The sequence below is a fragment of the Stigmatopora argus genome, chromosome 16, assembly GCF_051989625.1.
Source record: "Stigmatopora argus isolate UIUO_Sarg chromosome 16, RoL_Sarg_1.0, whole genome shotgun sequence".
NCBI lineage: Eukaryota > Metazoa > Chordata > Actinopteri > Syngnathiformes > Syngnathidae > Stigmatopora > Stigmatopora argus.
In genome coordinates, this window is record NC_135402.1 from 12,342,950 (window position 1) to 12,367,500 (window position 24,551).

The 24,551-nt window shown below is 42.9% G+C and overlaps 1 protein-coding gene across 5 annotated transcripts in view; it reads right to left on the reverse strand.

Moving 5' to 3' along the window:
• LOC144091112 (5-hydroxytryptamine receptor 4) overlaps positions 1-23,552 on the reverse strand; it is a 60,438-nt gene extending 36,886 nt beyond the window's left edge. For 3 of the 5 annotated variants that reach the window (XR_013305623.1, XR_013305622.1, XM_077623161.1), the window contains exon 1: positions 23,412-23,552. The gene's annotated coding sequence lies outside the window, so the exon portion shown is untranslated. Of the gene's footprint in view, positions 1-7,095; positions 7,251-23,411 lie in introns of all 5 variants that reach the window. The other 2 variants (XM_077623162.1, XM_077623163.1) reach the window with 2 other exon arrangements.
• Between the last annotated feature and the right edge of the window lie 999 nt (positions 23,553-24,551).

A 24,551-nucleotide genomic window follows, 5' to 3' on the forward strand; every position in this document is an offset into this window, starting at 1 on the left:
TTCATGTGCTGGGGTCGGTCGGCCAGAAAGTCTTTAAACTAGGAGCAGGTGGAAGGTGGGAGCTGCACGTTGGCCAACTTATTATGGTGTTAAAGGCTGAGTTGTAGTTGATAAAGAGCATTCTGACTTAGCTCCCTTTTCTCAAGGTGGCTCAGTGGAGCGTGGAGGGCCGTGATTATTGCATCTTCGGTGGATCTATTCAATGACAAATTGAAAATGTCTGTGAAGACTGGTGCTAGTTGGTCAGCACATGTCTTATGTCAGCGGTCCCCAAACTACGGCCCACGCGCCGGATACGGCCCAGCTCCACATTTGGTCCAGCCCCCTGAACAATACCAGAGAGCATTTAGATTTTTTTCATATACAGTAATGCATGGACATACGAGTGCCCCGACATACGAGCAATTTGAGATACGAGCCAAATTTTGAGCAAATATTTATCTTGAGATACGAGACAAATTTTGATATACGAGCATACAGCAGACGCGAGAGGCTGCTCATAAGAACATCATGGTCACTGTCTTTCTGGTCGCAACTCCCTTGTGTAATGTATCTACGAGCAATGGGCTGGGCGTTGCATTTTTTTCAGTGTTTTTTCCCCGCTAGTCAGTGTAGAATGGCAGAGGAGCTTGCTCGATAATACGAGCAGAGTATATACTACTTCTTGTTGGCAAGTGGTCGTGCTTTATCCTACTGTGAGGACATTTGTGTGCATCATTTATGGGAATATTTTGAAGGGAAGACAAACGCAAACAGCCCTTGATAGGTTGCATCTGAAAGTCAGGGTGGAGGCGGGGCAAATAGAGCCAACCCGGGAGAAGAAAGGTATGAAAATTTAAAACAAAATTAGAAGTTTAGTGCAAGGTTAGATTAAACGTATTTTTAGTGTCTGCATCGTAATCTAAGTTCATTTAAATTTGTTTATGTTATGTTACGAGCGCGTCGCCGTGCAAAAAGTATCCCCCCTTCCCCCCTCTCTCTGTCCGTCTCTCCTCTCCGCGAAATCCGTCTAATTTTAGTACTATTAAACACATTTTAGTACTGTTAAACCACTAGTTATTTGTTACTTTCTTAATAGATGGTGAATTAGAACAAATAAAAATGTTTTTCCAATCCAATATCCTGTTTTGGGTGTTTTTTCAGAGGGTTGGAACAAATTAATTTGTTTTTAGTTCATTTCTATGGGAAACGTTCGTTTGAGTTAAATCGACATATGAGCTCAGTCCCGGAACGCATTAAGCACGTATCTCGAGGTACCACTGTATGTGTATTTGTATTTGATAATTAAGTTGGACTTTTGCAATAAAATGTTCCTTAGTTATGAAATATTTTCATTATTAACTATTACAGAGCTGCCAACTACTCCGGAATTTCAGGACTTTACCCGGAAATGCAAGGCAAACTCCGGGACTCCGGACAACGTCCCTAAACTTCGGAAATCCCCCAAAAATGGTCACTTAAATTTTTGTTGAAGCAACTATTTCGGAAAAGTACCAAATTTCCCATCTAAATGCCTCAAAATTCATACCATTGCTATGACTTCCGTCATTTTGATTCAACTGCACTGTAAACTGGAAGAATTCGGTAACATGATTGCATTGTAAATCATCCGAGTTACAAGTTCTGAGGAATGATTTGTCTTGTGCGATTTCAGCGCATATTGATTTTGCGTGAATCGCATTCACTCCGGAAATGGGACAAGGGTACTCCTGAAATGGGGTCAACGGAGGTTGGCAGCTCTGCTATTAGTTAGTAACTATTTTATACACGCACATCACGTGACATTCTGTTCCACCATTCTGCAGTCTGTGCCCCTATCTGGCAACCCCCACACCCCAAAAAAATCCTAAACCTGCCCCTCTCAAAGAGAAAGCAGAATGATGGCGAAAAGGTTACCGTATTTACTTGCATATAAGCCGCCCGCACGTATAAGCCGCACCCCGAAAGTTGCCTTGAATTTTTTAAATTTTCCAATTTCTCGCGTATAAGCCGCCCTCCTGATTCCCCATCGTCACCTCTATATTCATGGTTTTAATAGGTAGTGTGTTACTTTGAAGGGAAAATCTTCACAAGTGGTATTTCTGAGATACTGTATGAATCAAAAGCACATTATTAGGGTCAATGTCATAAGGAAGTTAATATGCCTGTCTTTGTAAATTCAAAATACCAAATTATTCCATTTCAAAAAAGAAATAAGTCTGTCTTGATGAGAACCTGATGCCTTCTAATTACAGAAATTACAAATTTCTTACCAAAAGTTTAAGATGTTGTGGCAGCCATTTTATAAATCAAAATATCTCAATTACCGTAATTACTCGAATATAACACGCAGATTTTTGCTATATAATTAATTCCAATAGTTGGGGGTGCGTGTTATAATCAATAACTAATTTTTATTTTTTTTATTTTTTTTTATTTTTTTTATTTTTTGTGTCTTGTTACATGGCCCTTAGCCTGGTGCTTTTTCTTGCCAAATAAATTGAATTGAAATTGAATTGAATAAAATAAATTACCAATTTTCGATCGAAAAAAGCATTGTCAAACTCAATTTGACGCACGGATTTTACGTCATCTCGTAGAGCCGACGCACGGATTTTACGTCATCTCGTGAAGCCGACGCACGGATTTTACGTCATCTCGTAAAGCCGAGACCACCACTGCCCCCCTCTAGCCTCGTACCCGTCTCAGTTCACCCTCTCTCAGTTCAGTGTTATAATCAATAACTAAAATAAATTACAAATTTTCGATCGAAAAAAGCATTGTCAAACTCACTTTGACGCACGGATTTTACGTAATCTCGTAAAGCCAATCGGATGATGTGTTGTGGGAGGAAGAGGAAGTGGAGGAAGAGGAAGTGGATGAAGGAAGCGTGGACGTTGATAGGATTCTCAACGAAGAGATGTATGAGAGGACAAAGAGAGAGAGGAACTCTTCATTTGAAGGATTCTAATGAATAAATTTGTTTGAACAAAACAATCGTGAAACGAAGAAAAAAAGGTAAGATTTCTGATTTTCGTCAGCGGGAAATTTTAGGTGCGCACTATATTCGAGTACTGCGTTTTTCCAGATTTTTTTGGCCCAAAATTACCTGCGTGTTATTTTCGAGTGCGCGTTATATTCGAGTAATTACGGTATTTCGATGGTTCATATTACTCCAATAGTCGTCACTTTTGAACAAGAAATAAAATGAAAAAAAATCAAGGTGGAATTTTGTTTATTTCAAAATCAAGGCTACTCGTGTCTGGCGAAAAAAATTGTGGACGGGAGCGCCCTGACCTCACTAAGATGGCCACGCCGCGACATCCCTAAGATGGCCACGCCCCGACCTCCCTAAGATGGCAATGCTCCGACCTCGCTAAGATGGCTGCGCAACAACCTCGCTAAGATGGCCGTGCCCCGAGCGAGCAGTGATGGGAACGTTTCGCATTTTATGCAAGACACGTTTTTTTTTCAGGAATTTGATTCATAGACGTCAAAATTAATTTTGTTTTGCGTTTTATCTGTTTATCTTTTCTCTATTTTGAAAAAAATGACTGTAATGTATTCACTTGCGTCATGACGACACGGTGCACGCAACAGCGCCATTTTGTCGTGACATCATCGTGTGACGCGGCCGTCAAATTGCAGTTTTTTTGCAAGTCGTGTTTTTACACCCATATAAGCCGTTCCCCCGATTGAGTCATCATTTTTTGTCTGACAAAAGCGACTTATATGCGAGTAAATACGGTAGGTAAAAGAAAAATTGATTCAGAATGCAGGGTATTTAACGAAAATTTAAAATTATTTAAGAAAAGGCTGTCTGTCTCATTTGTCAAGAGGTGGTGGCGGTATTCAAAGAAAACAATCGAAGATGGCGCCATTCAAGTGGCAGCCGGCGGCGGTAGCTCCGTCCACTCTTCGAGCAAGAGTGGACGGAGCTACCGGTTTTGTGTTTTTGCTGCGTTTCTGTCTTAATGATTTGGTGATTCTTAATGATTCCATTTACTTTGATTTGCTTTGTACTTTCTGCTTTTGCTTTGTTGTTCTGCGGCCTTTGCGACTGTACTGTCTAACTTATAATTATGCCTTTTCTTGCTACTGTCACAATGAAATTTCGCGAATACGGGATGAATAAAGTTATCCAATCCAATCCAATTGCGAGCAGACAAACTCTCAAAAGTGGACTGTTAGCTCACCAGAATACATTTGTGCGCAATTATCAGCTGAAACAGCCATCTGTTCGGGCCAGCTTTCGGGTTGCTTGTAAACCTTTCACCGATGGACAGTTTGTCAAGAAATGCATGAACTCTGTCGCAGAGGAAGTTTGTCCTGAGAAGAAAGATGTGTTCAATGCAGTGAGTCTACCAGTGAGTACAAAGACCAGGTGCATTGAAGAAATGGGGGGTACTGTTTATGCCCAGCTGCAGCAGAAGACGAAAGAATTTGAATTTTTTTCATTAGCACTGGATGAGAGCACAGACGTGCCGGACACCGCGCAGCTGCTAATTTTTATTCGTGGAGTTAGTGTAAACTTTGAGATGCGTGAGTAACTGGAAGCCCTCCAAAGTCTGAAAGGGACTATGACGGGGAGGATATTTTTGGCAAAGTGTACCAAACCCTGGAAGAGTTGAACCTGGACTGGTCAAAGCTGGCTAGCATCACAACTGACAGGGCTCCTAGTATGGTGGGCATGTCTCGGGGTCTAATTAGACGCATGAACCGGGAGATGGAAGAACAGGGTCTCTCCGCGCCGCTACAATCCACTGCCTATTTAACCAGCAAGCACTGTGCTGCAAAGTGTTGATATGGGGTTCTGTCATGAAGGTTGTGGGGTCATGCATAAACTTCATCAGAGCAAAAGGACTTAAACACAGGCAGTTCCAAGAATTTCTGTCTGAACTGGAATCTGTGTATGGAGATGTGCTGTACTACACAGAGGTACGGTGGTTGAGCCCAGGCGGAGTTTTGAGGCGTTTGTATGAGATGTTGCTTGAAGTTAATGCATTTCTTCATTCACAAAACAAAACGGTGCCAGAGATGATTGACTCAGAATGGAAATGGCACCTCACATTTTTAACAGACATGACAGAAATGCTAAACAGCTGTAACTTGCAACTACAAGGCCAGAGGAAACTCATTTACGGAATGTATTCCCACATAAAAGTATTTGAGGTGAAAAAATAGCTGCTTTTGCAACAAGTGAAAAAGCACAGCTTCATCCATCTCTCTACTACACAAAACCTCTTTGCAGAGAACCCACCGGTCCCGTTTCCAGCTGGTGTGTGGAAGCCCTGTAAATGTTGAAGGCGGAGTTCGGTGTGCGATTCCGTGAACTACCTGTTTGTGCAAAAGAAATGCGTCTTTTCCAGAACTCATTTACTGCCGACATTGATGAAGCCCAGCCTTCTTATCAGTTTGATTTAGCCGAGTTACAAAACTGGGATGTTCTGAAAGACGGATACATTTATTTTCTGATTTTTACTCTGTGAATAATCTGGAAAGGCTTATTTGATTGTGGCAGTGGCGGGCCGTCAGGGCCTTCAAGGCCTTCTCTGCTGGCCTAAGAAATATCTGAATCATATTATATTTTGTCCATCAATACTTATTATTCCAAATGGTCTGTTAGCTTCCTTTCATTGCTTTTACCCCTGGTTGCACTGCTTCCAGATGTGTGTTTTCATATTGAAGCATTTAACCAATCACATTTCAGCCATTATTTGTTGCAAGATCAGATCTGCCTCAAAGCCTTCACAATCAGTTCTGCGGGCTCTGCTGCATTAAACTAGACTGTTGCTTTTAACCAATCAGATTTTGAGTTGGCAACCCCACAATGCTTTTTCATACGCATTAGCATTTTGCTGGCTGGGTTACGTCATTGCTTTCACCAACTATGGTTGGCTAGTAGGCGGGCCGCAGCCAGAGATCGCAAACTCCATCCACAATGGCCGACAGTGGCAAAAACAAATGGATTCTGTTGCAGATTTCTCTCACAAAGCTATTTTCCAGACGGACTTTTCCAGAAAAAATGGACATCATTAAGAAAGGGCGGTCAACTCCGAAGCTAGCAAGCCTGTTACAGCCGGGAAAATGGTGTGTGCGTGCCACTTTCAGTGTGCTAACTTAGCTGCACCATCAAATATATTGTTGTGTTGATTTAAAGCCATTTTCAAAACGGACTATGCCGGAAATATGACAGGACAGGCTGGACTTTCATCATTAGCTTCGATGGCGATAGGAAAGAAGGAAGAAAGAAAGGAGGATGGATATTGTGTACAGTTAAAAAGAATTTTTGGTGAGCAAAATATGGCTATATTCCTAAATAATATTTCAATTGTGGGCCCGGTTCTGATATCTGAAAAGCTCCAGTGTTTGTATTTAAGCTCAAGTGTTTGTATTTAATCACCAAATGCTGCTAGGATGAGGATTTTACCCCAGTTTAATTTTTGCCGTTTCGCCATTGACATCCATCGATGTATTTTCCCGAGGAAATCACACCCCTGGCCTGGTTGTAATGTCTCAAAAGCTCCAGTATTTGTATTCAATCAATAAATGCTGCTAGGAAGTGGATTTTACCTAATTTTAGTGCATTTTTTGTCATTTCACGTATGGACGTATCAACGTTCATCGCTGTCTTTTTACCGGGGAAATGATACTCCGGGCCCAGTTCAGATGTCTAAAAAGCTCCAGTATTTTTTATTTAATCAATAAATGCTGTTTTCGGCTGGATTTTACCCCATTTCCGGGCAATGTTTGCCCGCACGCCATTGACGTTCATCGCTGTCTTTTCCCGGGGAAATCGCCCCCCTGGCCTGGTTTTAATGTCTGAAAAGCTCCAGTATTTGTATTTAATCATGAAATGCTGCTAGGAAGTGGATTTTACCCCATTTTTGTGCATTGATTTATTGATTATTTTTATGTGTCGCAGCTCTAGCTGCAGTAGAGGTTTTATAGCCATAAAATAGTTTTTGAGGGTTGGATTGATACGTTGAAGGCGCTACGAGAAAATGCATCGACCGCCATTGGATTCTGGCTTTCTGGAAAACAATACATTTTAACATTTGGGCACTCCAGCACACTTTTCCTGTTACAAACTGACTCCGGCCCCACGTCAACTACCTCCACGGTGAGTTGGATGCTTTGTCCAGAGGTTGGTGTGTGATGTATTGGAGGTTGAGGTGGTGTGACTCAATGCTGTGCTTGGGACTCAAAGCAGGAAAAAAAGTTGCTTAATTCATCTGCCAGTGCCCCCTCTGAGTCCTCCGCCTCTGAGTCTGCAGGAGTCGCTGCACAGTCCAACAACAGCAAAAAGTCAAGAAAATCACAATCAAGAGAGGTAAGTTTATCACATTGGAGTATTTTTTTAAAATATAAGTTTATTTATGAGAACCAAATATCTAAACGTGCAGCCCGGTGGCTTGAGTGGTTAACACATCACCCTCACAGCTCTGGGGTCCTGGGTTCAAATCCAGGTCGGTCCACCTGTGTGTAGTTTGCATTTTCTCTCGGGTTTTCTCTAAGTACACTGGTTTCCTCCCACATTCCAAAGAGATGCATGATAGGCTGATTGGACATTCTAAATTGCCCCTCGGTATGAGTGTGAGAGTGAATGGTTGTCTGTCAAGGTGTTCTCCCCCTCTGGCCGGTAGTCAGCTGGGGTAGGCTCCAGCAGCCCCCGCGACCCGAGTGAGGATAAAGCGGTTCAGAAAATTAATGAATGAATGAAAAATATATAAACGTCACTTGTAAAGTTGTATAGCTTTGTTCACTTTGGAAAAAAAATGGAGGCACTATTTTTTCCTCCTTAATACATAACGTAGTATCGAATGGGAGTAGGTATCAGAAGATCCACAAAATCAGGTGACTCAGAATTGACTTGCATTCAAAAATGTGCCATTGGGAAATTCCAAAGTAATTAAAGTGTAAATTAAATAAGCAATACTGTAACCCATTACAACAAGCTAATGCGGTCTGCATCTGTACTGCTTTTCTCCCCTCAATCGTTGCCTTAAACACTCTGAAAAGGAGCGAGTTTTGGAGTGGCCATGTGCTGGTATACAAGAGACATTAATCAAATACAAGTTCAGTGGAAGGAAAAAAGATGATGGGAAAATTAAATTTGCCACAAAACAGTTTTAAATTGTCATCTCATCTAATCTTCTTCCGCTTTATCTGAAGTCAGGTCACGGGGCCAGCAGCTTCACCAGGGAAGCCCAGACTTGCCTCTCCTCAGCCATTTCATCCAGCTCATTCAGGAGGACCCCAAGGCGTTACCGGACCAGCCAGGAGACAGCGTGTCCCAGCGTGTCCAATGTCAGCCCCATGGCCTCCTCCCGGTAGGACGTGCTCGGAACACCTCCCGAGGAAGGCGTCCAGGGGTCATCCTGATCAGATGCCCGAGCCAATTCATCTGGCTCCTCTTGATACGGAGGAGCAGTGGCTCCACTCCGAGCCCTCCCGGATGACCGAACTTCCCACCTTATCTCTGAGGGAGAGACCGGACATCCTGCGGAGGAAGCTCATTTCGGCCGGTTGTATTCCGTATCTTGTTCTTTCGGTCACGACCCACAACTCGTGGCCATAGATGAGGGTGGGAACGTAGATCGACTGGTAAATAGAGAGCCTTGCCTTTTGGCTCAGCTCCTTCTTCACCACGAAGGACCAATGCAGAGTCCGCATCACTGCAGGTGCTGGACTGATCCACCTGTGGATCTCCCGCTCCATTCTTCCCTCACTCGTGAACAAGACCGCAAGATACTTAAACTACTCTACCTGGGGAAGGACCTGATCCCTGACTTTGGAGGTTCTGATTCTCATCCCGACCGCTTTGCACTCGGTTGCGAATCGTTCCAGCAAGAGTTGGAGATCACAGCCTGATGAAGCCAACAGAACCACATTATCGCCAAAAAGCAGGGAGGCAATAATGAGGCCACCAAACTGGACCCCCTCAATGCCGCGGCTGCTCCTAGATATTTTTTTCCATAAAACTGAACAGAATTGGTGACATAGGGCAGCCCTGGCGAAGTCCAACCCGCATTGGAAACATATCCGACTTACTGCCTCCAGGCCTGACTCCAGAGTTCAATGGTTTTTCTCATCATGAGTTCTTCTTGTAAATTCACTTATGAAATAGTTTCTCCCAGATATAAATAGATTATTCTCAATAACTGCACATATTATTCTACAATATTGACTGCGACTTGGAACCACGCTAAACCAGGCTTTAATTCACTTGTTGCCCTAATGAGAATATAGAAAGCGCGTGACAGTCCTCAAGACTGGGCTTTAGTCAATTTTGTGTTATTTTGAATCAAATGTAATATAACTGTATTTAGTAGGAATTCACAATAAGTATTAACCCACTACAAAATTTATTTATGAACGCAATATGAAAATTATAACAATGTCCCATGAGAATGTCTTTATTTGTCATTGTAACAAGTACAATGAAATTGTTTTCCAAGTACAGGTCGACCGACACAGTAATAGCTGCCAGCCGATTCGCCCTTTCAGGTGCTTCAGAACTTCAGAAACACAGAATTCTAGAATTTAAGCATTTATGCATTTATCGAAGTCTGGATAGATCTCACACAAGGGAGGGGGGACAAAGCAAAACAAAAGAGAACATGGAGTTGGTGTACAGTACACTCTGGACCGCTTGCCAGCCAACTGCAAAACACACACAATAGATAGAAAAAAGCGCTAACACTCAAAATCACATCCAACGTTAATTTAGAGTTTTATGTTAACCAAAAAATTTGGGTTTAAGGAACCGAAGTAACTAAACTTTAAAAAAAAAAGCCATAATGCACATTGTTGTGTCTATGAAGTAATATGAGGTAATCATTCGGCCCCTCCCAATCAAAATGGTGCCGTCAGTAGCAGCCATTGAGTTGTCAAGGAAGTGACTCCTAAATACTCCCAAACCAACAGAAAGTGCCACGAAATCAGGAGGAGCCAACCCAGAAATTCCCCCAAATCAATAGCTAATGATCCAAAATAAGCAGGTAAGTGACCCATGAATACCACAAAATTCCAACCAAGTGAGGCAAAATTAACTTGTTGCCTTAAACTGGGAGTAAGGGCTGTGGACGTTCATTTTTCAGTGCTATTAACGGCGCCGGATGTCCAATAGTTTTGGACTAGGTCAAAATAGATTGGATTCTGTGAACGGCAGGCAGCAAGTGAACTTGTTGGACCGAAAATAAAGTGGTCTGGCCCACGAAATCTAATTGCCTTAAATGTGTCTCACGAACCAAAGTGAGTCTGACACCCCTTGTTTAAACAACCAATCTTCAGTGGACAACAGCCCCACATTGGCTGGGACATATATTACATTCCAATGCAGCTGAGCATCTGTAGGGAATATAATCATTTTCAGACACAAAGGTCCACAGCTGGCTGGAAAACAGATTTAAAATCCAAATCACGGCACAGTTGAGGTTGAAGGGTGCAGGAGGAGTACGTGTGTGTGTGTGTGTGTGTGTGTGTGTGTGTGTGTGTGTGTGTGAGTGTGAGCCCACCTAAGCTGTGTAGATGCAGCATGTGATGTGCGAACAGGACAGTTAATGCCCTTGTAACAAGCAGCTGAATAAGCAGGCAGCATTTGGAGACACTTTAGCCAGCTTACAGACTATATTTGGCAGCTGTCATATAGAATGATATTAGCGATTTCTCCGCTTTCCCTCAGTTACGCTGTACAAAGGATTGCATTTTCCCGAAGGACAGGATTTTCTAAAGCACGATTCATTGAATTTTCCCTGGGTTATAAATCTCTAGGATAATCTAGGCATCTGCTATATTTAAACCAGTCAAAATGTGATCCATTAATAATTACGGTTTTGTTACACTCAGATAGTGCTGATGTGCTGATTTTGGACAGCTGGGATGCCCAGCATCAGCAAGTGACACAGGTGCAATACAGACTCACTGAACCCAATTTTAGGCATATTTGCACAATCTAAGGAGTTGACAATTGAAAATCTCTGCTATGAATTTAGCAGTGGCGGTCCGTGCATTTTCTTGTAGCGCCTTCAACGGGTAAAATCCACTTCCTAGCAGCATTTAATGATTAAATACAAATACTGGATTTTTTCACACATTACAACCGGGCCGGGGGGTGATTTTCCCGGGAAAAGACAGCGATGGGCGTCAATGGTGAAACGGCAAAAATTGCACTAAAATGGGGTAAAATCCACTTCCTAGCAGCATTTGGTGATTAAATACAAACACAGGAGCTTAAATACAAACACTGGACCTTTTCAGATATCAGAACCGGGCCCACAATTGAAATATTATTTAGGAATATAGCCATATTTTACTCACCAAAAATCATTTATAACTGTACACAATATCAATCCTCCTTTCTTTCTTCCTTCTTTTCTATCGCCATCGAAGCTAATGCTGAAAGTCAAGCCTGTCCTGTCGTATTTCTGGCATAGTCTTGAAAATGGCTTTAAATCAACACAACAATATATATTTGCTTGTGCAGCTCGCTACAGACACAGTTTGGTAACTCTGGCTAATCACTAGCCAATCATAGTTGGTGAAAGCGATGACGTATCCCTACGCCTGCGACAAGGCATTGTGGTGTTGCCAACTCGAAATCTGATTGGTTAAAGCAACAGTCTTATCGACGCTTGTTTAATGCAGCGGAGCCTGCAGAACTGATTGTGAAGGCCTTGAGGCAGATTTCTGACCCTGGCAACAAATAATGGCTGAAATGTGATTGGTTAAATGCTTCACGTTTAGTTTATTCTTAATCAAAACGATATGAGCCGGGGCGTTTTGGAGTGCCTGTGCCTTCGGTTTTGACTATTTTTTTGACGATTGTGAGCATGTTTCTGAGGACCCAATTGTGTAATGCCTCCCTCTATTTAGAGTTGGGAGGCCAATGTAATCATGGCCTTGGCGTGTAATCAAAATGAACAAAAGAAAAGAAAGGGCAGAACGCCGTTGGGGAATTGCCACACGGTACTCAACATCCGTCTCCTTGCAAGTGAAAATCCAGAAGGGTGTCTTTACTCTTCCTTTATGCATGTTTTTGTGGATGTCAAATGGCAAACCTGACACAAAATGAGATATCTGTTGGTGTTCTGTATCCTCATTTTATTCAACTTGTCCAATCTTTCTCGAACACACCCTTCCCTTATGTATTCCAATACCACAACCACCCACCTACTCTTAGTAAGTCTTCCTCGCTGTTTCTTGCCTGCTAGTTCCATCTTCAATTGTCTTTTTTTCTAATATACTCATCATATCATCTGCTTTACTTTTCATATATATGTAAGCCGAATAAATGCACAAAAAATATATACTGTATTTTCTCGCATGTAATCCGTATTTGTAATTAAACATATGATGACTGAATCAAGAGTACGTCTTATATGTGCACAAATTAGATTTGACATAGACAAAACTGCAAGGTGACAAAGACGAAACGCCATAATGCATGACAATGCGGCCAATACGGTCATTTGTTTAAAAATAGAGAAAAGATAAACAGATAAAACGCTAAACAAAATTAATTTTGACGTCTTTTAATGTTTTAATGAAATTCAAGAAAAAAAGTATCTTGCATAAAACATGAAAAAACTCACTTATTTGTGCCTGCCATCTTACCTTTTACCAGTAGTTAAATGTACTCTGACTGGCCAGACACGAGTAGCCTTGTTACATGTGTTCATAGTGTTTACCATGTCAGCACATCCCAATACCTCGAGATACGAGCTTTATTCGTTCCGGGACTGAGCTCGTATGTCGATATTCTTGTAACTCGAACGAACGTTTCCCATTGAAATGAACTAAAAACAAATTAATTTGTTCCAACCCCCCCGAAAAAACACAAAAAATCGGATATTGGATTGGAAAAAAATGTTTTATTTCTTCTAATTCGCCATATATTAACAAAGTAACACATAACTAGTGGTTTTGTGTGATATTACTAAAATGTAAAATGTGTTTAATAGAACTAAAATTAGACGGATTTTGCGGAGGGTAGAGAGAGGGACATAGAGGGGGCAGGGGGGTGGTGTTTTTGTGCGAGTGGGGGAGACTTTTAGCACCGGTGAATCGTAATATAACATAAACAAATTTAAATGAACTTAGATTACGATGCAGACACACTCAAAAATAAGGTTAATCTAACCTTACACTAAACTTAATTCTAATTTTATTTTACATTTTTATACATTTCTCCCGGCCGGGTTGGCTCTGTTTGCCCCGCCTCCTCACTGACTTTCAGTCAATATTGAGGGTTGTTTGAGTTTGTATTCCCTTCAAAATATTCCGAAAATGATGCACACAAATGTCCTCACAATAGGATAACGCACGACCACTTGCCAACGAGAAGTAGTCTTGAATTAGCGATCGCTCCGCCAACGGGAGCTAACAGGCTAAGGGGGGAAAAACACTGAAAAAAATGCAACGCTCCGCCCAATGCTCGCAGAGACATTACAAAGAGGGAGTTGCGACCAGAGATATTACACGAGGAGTTGCGGAGCCAGTGCCCCTGATGTTCTTATGAGCAGCCAACAACAAGTAACATATAAAAAACAATTGAGCTGCTAAGGCAAGAAAGGGCCAAAGCAAAAAGAGCCTTCATCAATCAAGCCACTTACCTAGGCAAAGAGGCAAGAACACTGGAAAAATCAAAGTTGCTGAAGGAATACGATATGCTCTATGCACATGCACGAGAGGTAAATTGCACTAATAGCAATTACGAACTAGCAGAACTGGTAGGTGATGAGGAAGATAGAGAAGTGATATTGGAGAAGCAGCATACTGTTGAACTTAGAGAAGACCAGAGAAGACTGCGAAACCAAGCTGACAGAGGTAAGGGGAACAGTACAATCAAATATCTGGGATAGATATGGTAAAGCCGAGCTCTCGATGGCAATCGAAGAAGCAGAATCATACAACGAAAGGGCCCTTGAGACCCCAGTGTCTGCAGCATCTAAGAATGCCTACGAACTCCGAGTATGCTATGCAAAAAGATGAATAAATGAGTTCACGACAGAGGAAGAAAGCCACCCTGGATAGGAGACTGGGAAACCTAAGAAAATAAAAGGTCATCTTCGACGAAAGGAAGGCAGAACACCTAGTGGTGCTAAAGTCAGAGCGGTAGGGAATGAGAGAAGGAACCCTCCAAACAAAGCCTGCAGCACAGCCAGCCCTGCAACCCATTCTCAAAATTAAGGCCACCAGCCTACCCAAATTCTATGGCTCCAAAAGAGATTTCCACGCGTGGAAAAAGACCTGGGAAAGCCTTCAGAAACAAGGTGAGTCAACTGGCTCGACTGAAGCCAGAAGACTCCAGCTCCTTGAAAGCGTGGATGCGAGGATCTGCAGAGACCTAAGCCTGTCCACCTATCAGACCGCTGAAGACATATTCAGGATGCTGGAAAACAGATTTGGAAACAAAACAACAATAGCCATGGAGATCGTTAGAGACCTGGATAAAGTCCCCATCCTGACATCAGACCTCTTTGAGGAGGAGAGTGTGGCAGCTCGCACATCCAAAACGCACTTTGCACGGTGCATGAGGGCCACAGCTGTGAAATACCAAGAACTATTGGGGCAGCCTGCGAAGCGAAGTGCGGAGGATGCAGATGTGGCAACCAGTGTTCCCTCTAAGCTGCGCGCGTGCGCAATTGCGCACTACTCTCGTCTTCTCTGCGCAGCAGCAATCATATGGCGCGCAGTAAAAAAAAAAAAAATCGGATTTTTTTTTTTTTTTTTTAACCCCTTTCCCCATGATGGCGCCGTTTAAGCGGCAGCCAGTGGCAGTAGCTCTGTCCACTTATGTTTTTCGTGTTTTACAGCATATTTTACATGAAAAATTAGAGGCAACATTGACATGCACCTGCTTGTGGCAGGTGTGATACTGTTGTGCCCATAGCGAGCAATGATGATGTCGTGACCGGATGATTCGCCTAAAGACGTTTCGCCGACGGACGTTTGACAGACGGACAGGTCGCCGAATGGACGTTCCGCCGAACGTTCATTCGGCGACCTGCCCGTCTGTCAAACGTCCGTCGGCGAAACGTCTTTAGGCGAATCATCCGAGTACCAATGATGTCGCTCACACTGGTACTCGGTGCGCTCAGGGAGGTTGACTTTCTGCTCAGACCAACGAAAAATTAGAGGGAACATTGGTGGCAACTGCCAGCCAGGTGGTAAGGAGATGACCCTGAGCGAGGAAAGAGAGCTCAAAATCATCAGAAAAGGCCTCACCTATGTCACCACCGATGATCACGTCAACCAACCTCACTGGGATACAAAATACCCATGGATTGAAGACCCCATTTCTCTACCCAACAACAGAAGCGGAGTAGAAGCCACCTTTCTGGGAACAGAAAAACAACTCAAAAAAGAACCCAAGTGGAAAGTGGTATACACATCCCAAGTCCATGAAATGCTGGAAAGAGGAGCAGCAAAAAAACTCACCAAAGAAATGATAACCAATTGGAGGGGACCGGTGTGATACGTTAGCCACTTGGTAGCGCCAACCCCCCACTCCGTCACTACACCAGTGCCCCTAGTCTGGAACAGGAGCCAGAAATTCAAGGGACTTAGCATGAACGATATCCTGTCGAAAGGACCAGACGTCCTCAACCCAATCCGAGCAGTGCTACCTAGATTCAGAAGAGGAGTGCATGCAGCACTTGGAGACATCAAGATGTACAACTCAGTGTGGTTGGAAGAACCAGAAATGCACCTACACAGATTCCTTTGGAGAGACACCGAAGACAGTGAACTTGAAGAGTATGCCATCATCCGAGTCAACATTGGCGATCGTCTAGCAGGTTGCATTGCACAGCTGGCCATGAGAGAGATCGCAAAACTACCCATGTTTACTCACCTAAAAGAGGAGTGTAGAATCCTGGAGGAAGATTCTTATGTTGACGATGTGCTTACCTCTCATAACGACTTGGAGAAACTGGATGAATGCACCAGAAAAGTCGAAGAGATCCTGAAAGCAGGCGGCTTCTCCCTCAAACCCTGGCTCCGGTCAGGTCAAAGTGGGAGGGAGATACTCACATCAGGAGTATCATCCGGCAACGTACTCGTTCTGCCAAATCAAAGAAGAGGAAAAGATGACAAAGCTCTTGGAGTCGGCTACTTTGTTGAAAGTGACAAACTGTACCCAATGACCTCAGTTAACTTCTCAAAGAGAAGAAAGAAAATGAGTGGGTCAAAACCTCCTGGAAGAAGAGGTGAGAGAAAACCCTCCCAAACCACTGACTAGGAGACAATTACTAAGCCAGGTAGCTGGCCTCTATGATCGGATAGGCCTTGTCACCCCCGCCAAACAGAAGTGCGCCATTCTGGTCAGGAAAGCTTTCCAAAAAGCTGGAACCAGCAGAACCCAAGACACGTGGGACAAACCTCTATCAGAAAAGTTGAGGGAAGAAGCAATCCAATTATTTAAAGAATACGTCCGTCTCAGCCAAGTTACCTTGCACAGGAACCTCACACCACGGAACTGGACCCGAAAACCGTGAGGAGTGACATTCTCTGACGGAAGTGACCAGAGTTATGGAGCCGTGGTGTACCTCAGATGGGAGACCGCGACGGGCATTGAAGTCAGACTCGTCGAGTCCAAGGCAAAACCCTCACCACTTGACCAGAAGGGAGAACCAGTAAAAGCTGAAATATGTGGCGCTGTCTATGCGGCCTGCTTCAGAAGATACATCAAAAAGCACAGTCGAATGGAGATTGAAAAATGGTTCCACCTATTAGACAGTCAAACTGTGTAAGAAGCAATCCAAAGAGACAGTTACGGATATCAAACTTTCTCCGCGAGCAGAGTTGGAGAAATTCAGAAGACCACGTCCGCTGACGACTGGTGGTGGATCCAGGGAGACATCAATGTAGCGGACATACTAACAAGAGGAGCCGCCCCGGAGGACCTCAGAGAGGGCTTCGCATGGCAAGATGGACCTAAATTCTTAAGGCTGCCCATAGAAGAGTGGCCAAAGAAGTCGGCCAAAGAAGTCGCTGCCTATGCCAGGGAAGGAGTTAATAAACTCCAAAGAAAATCCTTCACAGCAGTACGACAAGATCACAGACGAAGAGAAGTACGAGCGATGCACCATCTGACGGAACAAGTAATCCGACCCATGCCACGAATGGGAGAGATCGGAGTATCCCACGAGACGCTGCAAGCAGAGATGAGCCCCGAGCCCGAAGACCTCCAGCTGGATCTGCTGTGAAAGAACTGATCGATGTAAGGAAATTCAGCAGCCTAACCAAGTTGATCAGGGTCATAGCCTGGGTATGGAGAGCTGCAACAAAATGGAAAAGAGTATTGGAAAAAAAAATATGAACGCCAACAAACCAACAAAGAAACGGACGATGAGCAACCAGTACCTGTGTGACCTCTCTGGGTTCAAGAACCGAGATGCCAAGTGGGAGGTGTCAAGTCAACTAAGCAGAAGATACGTCTGCCCCCCTCCAGACCAACAGGGGGCAGAAAAACCCAATCAGACCAAACTCTCCTCGCTTCCTGTCTAAGGCCATAGGTCATAGCCAGTATATAAGCTCAGTAGTCCAGCCTTGAAAGTACAAGACAAGACAGGAAACCAAGGAACCAAAGATACCCTTCAGTTCCCGATCATACGCAACTGGTAGGATCAAATTTAAGTACCACTTAGATTCCAACTGATTGATGCTCAGTTTGTTTCTCACAACCATAAGTTGTATGTATAAGTCGCATTCTTTGTGCTTTCTTTTAACTTGAATGGTGTCACATGCTTCCTTCTTTCCCCCTTCTTTAAGGTTTTCAACCTAATCCTTTCCTATCACCACAAACTTCAATAAAATCATAAAATGGAGGAAGAATTTGAGTTGTTCTTGCTGTGAGAAGATTGGGGCCTTTTTCAAGTTGGGGCAAAAAATTGAAGGAAGTACACAACAACTTGACTGTACAGTAATAATATGGAGGTGAAATTGTGAATTGGGGGCGTCTTATACGAGAGAAATCGTGAATATATTAAGGGTACGGCTTATACTGGGAGGCGGTCAATATGCGAGAAAATACGGTAGGTTGCACTGGAGTATATGTTGCATTTTTGGGGCAGTGTTTTAAGGAGAAAGCAATAATAAACATTATATTTTAAGTAATAGTAAACTCGTACCTATTAATTGTTGATAGGTTCGTTTAGGGGTTTAGTTTGAGTTTTTGTAGTATGCTTGGCTTTTTCTCTCTGTTACTTGTCCTTGTGATTAATCATTGATTTCACTTATTTCCCGCCCCTGATCTCTCTCCTTCTATTTAAACCCCTAGTCTTTGTCAGCCTCTTGTGGGATTGTCTTTTCAGTTCATACTTGTTCACGTCAGTTCAATCTTCCTATTTTTGAGGACAGGTTTATGTTGATTAAAGAACACTACAGTTTACCCCATTCCTGAGTGTCTGCCTGCTTCCCTGCATTTGGGTCCAACGTCGCAATCCTTAACTTTAATTATTTTAGGCACACTAAGAAAAACTCAACAACATATTAACACTACATAACAAGCTGTTGGCGGTTAGAGTGAAAGAAAGAAAAGGACATACGTTTCAGGTCTAGACAAACTTTGAAAGTAGTGCGACTTAATGTTTCCGGAAAATACAGTATGTACACAGCAAACTGGACGGGCCTCAAAACCGATCCCTGATGCAGTCCAAGCTTGACATTTAACACCTCCACCTCACTCCTCTGTTGCTGGTGATTAGGTCTCTTTAAAAAGACCATGCTTCCCTGGAGTGTTTCCCTACAGTTGGAATTGACATCTTACGCATAAATAAGCCTGACTTCTACTCTAACAGTGACATATCTACCAACTGCCGATCTGGTGTCTCTGACACCTCGCGACCGCGTCAGAAGAAATCTGGCGTGTTAGATTTTCTGCTTATCGCGCCGCATGGTGTGAAACCTCCACCATCTTCCTAGTATTTTTGAATAATATTCACCAATAGTAGTATAACTTTGTGACCGGCATGCGCTTTCCCTTATGAGTGATCACTGCCTCTCTTTTTTTCTTCTTCCTGAGAGTGAACGATACTGGCAGCATGTGTTCAAACTAGGCCCTGCGGGCAAGCTTTAGCCCATTGCCCTGTATTTGCCCGCAGCAAATATGATTGAATATGTACAAGAAACTGAAAATCAGAGTCCAATCATTTCCACTTACCCGTTTTAACACGATACAGAGCTTGTCATTGAAACAGCAACTTTCCATTAGGGAAGGGGTTGAAACATGACAACATGTTGAAAAGATGTAAAAAACTGTGTAGAATTGTTTTCAGTAGTGTAGACAATTATCAAGAAGTGTATTTATTTAATATTACAGTTACTATCAGCATATGAAAATACTGTAATGTATTAATGTCCAAATACAGTCGTACCTCTACTTACGATATTAATTGGTTCCAGAATTTTTTTTCGTAAGTTGAAAATTTCGTAAAGTAGAGCATATGTATACAGTAATCCCTCGAATATTGCGGCTTCAACTTTCGCGGATTCACTACAATATCCGAGGCAAAGGGTCTTTGGCAACAAATTGCCATAAATGAGGGTCAGAAGTCAATTTATTTGAATAAAGCATTGGTGGCTAAGGACTTTGAAAGGCAAAAATGTCTTGTGACTTCTCTGGTCAGATCGTATGCTCTATTATCCATTTTCTCAAAATTGCCACGCACAAATTGCTCTCTGAAACAAATCAGCATTTTGAGTAAAAAACAGGACAAACAATTGGTAAACTGCAAGAACTAATAGCACTGATTTAAAGCCAATGTGTGTAAGATCTGGGGTTTTGTTATACAACACAATTATCCGGATGAATTTTGAGATGCACAGAGCCCAATTGTTTTTCTATGACAGTGGTACCTCTACCTACAACATTAATTGTTTCCAGAAATGTTTTTCATAACTTGGATTTTACTTAAGAAGAGGGATATTTTACATTGAATTAGCGTAATCTGTTCCAAGGTTTTTAATTCTATCTCATAAATCCTTTAAAAAAAGTGAACCAATGTTGTATAATATATGTACGTATGCCAAAAAAGAGCACAAAATATTTTTTTTCATGAATCCAATAAAATGATGCCAGAATACCAAACAACCAAACAAAATAGAAAACCAAAAGCATTACATCCAGCTCTTCAGTACTCTCTCTCTCTTTCTCGTCACTCGCAGGGTATGGTCAAGAACAGCATAAATATCAGTGGCGGTCCGTGCATTTTCTCGTAGCGCCTTCAACGGGTAAAATCCACTTCCTAGCAGCATTTAATGATTTAATACAAATACTGGAGCTTTTCAGAAATTACAACCTGGCCGGGGGGGGGGGGGGGGGGGGGGGGGGGGTGATTCTCCCGGGAAAAGACAGGGATGAACGTCGATGGCGTACCGGCAAACATTGCCCGAAAATGGGGTAAAATCCAGCCGAAAACAGCATTTATTGATTAAATACAAATACTGGAGCTTTTTAGACATCAGAACCGGGCCCGGAGTATCATTTCCCTGGGAAAAAGACAGAAATGAACGTCGATACGTCCATATACGTCCATAAAATGGGGTAAAATCCACTTCCTAGCAGCATTTATTGATTAAATACGAATACTGAAGCTTTTCAGACATTACAACTGTGCCAGGGGGGTGATTTCCCCGGGAAAAGATAGTGATGGACGTCAATGGCGAAACGGCCAAAATTGCACTGAAATTGGATAAAATCCACTTCCTATCAGCATTTAGTGATTAAATACAAACACTGGAGCTTAAATACAAACACAGGAGCTTTTCAGATATCAGAACTTGGCCCACAATTGAAATATTATTTAGGAATATAGCCATATTTTACTGTACTCACCAAAAATCCTTTTTAACTGTACACAATATCCATCCTCCTTTCTTTCTGCCTTCTTTTATATCGCCATTGAAGCTAATGCTGAAAATCAAGCCTGTCCTGTCGTATTTCTGGCATAGTCCGTCTTGAAAATGGCTTTAAATCAACACAACAATATATTTGCTTGTGCAGCTAGCTCCAGATACAGTTTGGTAGCTCTGGCTAATCCACTCGATCACTAGCCAATCATAGTTGATGAAAGCGATGACGTATCCCTACGCCTGCGACAAGGAAATGACGTATCCCTACGCCTGCGACAATGCATTGTGGTGTTGCCAACTCGAAATCTGATTGGTTAAAGCAACAGTCTTATCGACGCTTGTTTAATGCAGCAGAGCCCGCAGAATTGATTGTGAAGGCCTTGAGGCAGATTTCTGACCCTGGCAACAAATAATGGCTGAAATGTGATTGGTTAAATGCTTCAATATGAAAACACACATCTGGAAGCAGTGCAACCAGGGGGGAAGCAATGAAAGGAAGCTAACAGACAATTTGGAATTATTTAATAAGTATTGATGGACAAAATATAATACATGATTCAGATAATTCTTAGGCCAGCAGAGACGGCCTTGAAGGCCCTGACGGCCCGCCACTGATAAATATACAACCTCAACATAAGAAGCTGATTTGTTACAATATGTAAAAAAAATAATAGATTGAAGAATATACACACCCAAATAATACATCCACAACTTCAAATTATTTTAGGCACACTGACAAAATCTCAAAAAACAACTCAGTGACGAACAAGGTTTGGCACATGAATCAGGAACTCACCACGTGTCACAGCTGACGAGTAGAGTCTTGAATCACTAATTACTCTATGACAGGAGTGGCGAGCATGTGGCTCTCGAGCCGCATGCGGCTCCAGGCCAAAATGAATGCGGCTCTTTGCTTCCTATCATATATTGTATATACTGTGGCTCTTTGCCTCGTTTCATGTTTACCTTATATACTGCCTGGCTAGGCGGCATGCGGCTCTGGTGGTGAAGCATAAACCCGGACATGGGAGGAGTTCGGTGAGGCCATGGAGAATGACTTCCAGACAGCTTCAAGGAAATTTTGGTCCACTATCAGACATCTCAGGAGGGGAAAGTGGTGCACCATCAACACCGTGCATAGTGGGTATGGGGCTCCGCTGACCTTGACTCGGGATGTTGTAAATCGGTGGGCCAGATACTCCGAAAACCTACTCACCTGCACTGAGACGCCCTCACACGTTAAAGTTGAGTTTGGAGACACTGAGGCGGATTATTATAAAATTATCGAATTTTATCAAAAGTTTTTAATATTATCATTGACAAAAAATATTTCACGATAATTATTGTTATCGTTTTATCGCCCAGCTCTAATCTAAAGTATAATAAATTCAGCTAGAGTTCAACCAAATATTGCCGGGACGACTCTATGAAGAAAATTCTCTTATCTCATCTAATCTCATTTTCTGAACCGCTTAATCCTCACTAGCATCGCAGGGGGTGCTGGAGCCTATCTCAGCTGACTTTGGGCCAGAGGACAACCTGAATTGTTGGCCTGCCAATCCCAGGGCACAAGGAGACAAACAACCTATCACGCTCACACTCATACCTAGGGGCAATTTAGAGTGTCCAATTAGCCTAACATATGTCTTTGGAATGTGGGAGGAAATCGGAGTACCCGGGGAAATCCCATGCAGGCCCGGGGAGAAAATGCAAACTCCACACTGGTGGACCGACCTGGATTTGAACCCAGATCGACCACTGTGAGGCCAACGCGGTAACCAGTCATCTGCCGGGCCACCCTATGAAGAAAGATCCAACTTAAAGTGGAAAAGCCCTTCTATTTTTCTTTTTTTTAAATGAACCCTGTCCTTGGAACAAATTTTATCCTCTCATATGCACCACTGGACTTTCCTCTCTTCAGAGCTGACTGCTACCTTCATGTCAAATATAGAACATTGCTCTCATCTCTTTGAAAAGCATCTTACTAGAGGGAAATGCAAGTGAGTGAGAAAATTATATGACACGGTATGGACAGGGTGCATCAACGGTGAGCAGATTCTGCAAAAAATTAACACAATGTGTAAAAAGCCCGGTGTCGTTTATTTTTCTATTAAGAGCGATTTTAAGAGAAAAAAGGCTTGGGTGAGTGTGTTCGTACAGTCCATCAGATGAACCTTGAGTTTAGGGGTCTGCAAACCGATCCTCGAGGGCCCCTGTGGGTGCAGTTTAACCAATGAGGTGCTGAAACAAGAATCACCTGGCTGCAATCCAATGATTGCACTTCCAAAATAGCAGATTGGCGGAAATGTTTCCTCTTATAGGATGGAACGAAAACCCGCACCCACTGTGGCCCTTTCTGAAATAGTTTGGAGACCCCTGCAGAACCATTATAAGTGAACAGACAACACGAGTTGTTCTTCCTCAAATTGTGTATTCAATAGTCCAATTTAACGACCCAAATGACGGACTGAACAATGGGTTCAGTTTCCCCCTTCATCTGAACATTTAGCTTATTTTGACGCCACAAGAACCCCCCACCACCACCCACCCCGAATGTCGGGCCCATCACTCACTTGTGTCACGCACCTCGCCTCCCTTACTCTGATCCACTTGTGCTGTGATGCTCTCGTACTCCACTTGGATTCTCCAGAACCGGCGACTCAGTGAAGACTGACTCTTTCCAGAGAAAGCCATAGTAAGAAGCGGAAGAAAAGAGAGAAACCATAAGTAGAGAGAGACGGCTTGGGGCGACTGGACTGGGAGGTGTGACAGATGGTGCTATCTAGCGGTCGTTTACAAGTATGACCACTTCTCAAACGCGTGTAGTAGTAGTATTATGTATCTGTGCTGGAGAATCCTAACACTCACTATTGTCATTTTACCACGGCGTATCGTGACCAAACCAAAAGAGAGAGAGAAAAAAGAATGAGACCACAATAATAAAGTCATATCACTACTGGATTAAAATCGGAATATCATACCTATGGAATATACCGAGAATACAGTCATACTGTACATTGTAATACTGCGAGGTGAAAGTCGCAATATTACGAGAAAAAACTCTATCGTTACGATTTCAATTACGACCTTTTCTCACAATTTTACTTGTGTTTCTTGTAATATTTCGACTGTAATGTTTTATTATTACTTTTGTCTCATTCTAGTATTTTCTTCCCTGTCTTTGTTCAGCCTTGATATTCTAACGTCTATTGCTGTCAATGGAAACCAAAGAGTCAGTGTGCCGATTCTAATAGACTTCTAAAGTGGCATCATGTTAAGGTCTAGTTTGCCACCTTGTCAAAATATTTTTACGGGGAAGATATTCCGTCGGCCCCGTGGAGCGAGTGGTTAGCGTGTCGGCCTCACAGCTCTGGGGTCCTGGGTTCAAATCAGGCCACGTTCACCTGTGTGGAGTTTGCATATTCTCCCTGGCCCTGCGTGGGTACTCCAGTTTCCTCCCACATTCCAAAAACACATGCATGGTAGGCTCATTGGACACTCTAAATTGCTCCTAGGTGTGGGTGTGACTGTGCGTGGTTGTACGTCTCCTGGTGCCCTGCGATTGGCCGGCCACCGAGTCAGGGTGTTCCCCGCCTCTGGTCCGGAGTCAGCTGGAATAGGCTCCAGCACCCCCTGCGACCCTAATGAGGATAAAGCGGTTCAGAAAATGAGGTTAAATTAGAAGATATTCCAAACAGACCCCGAGTTAGTAG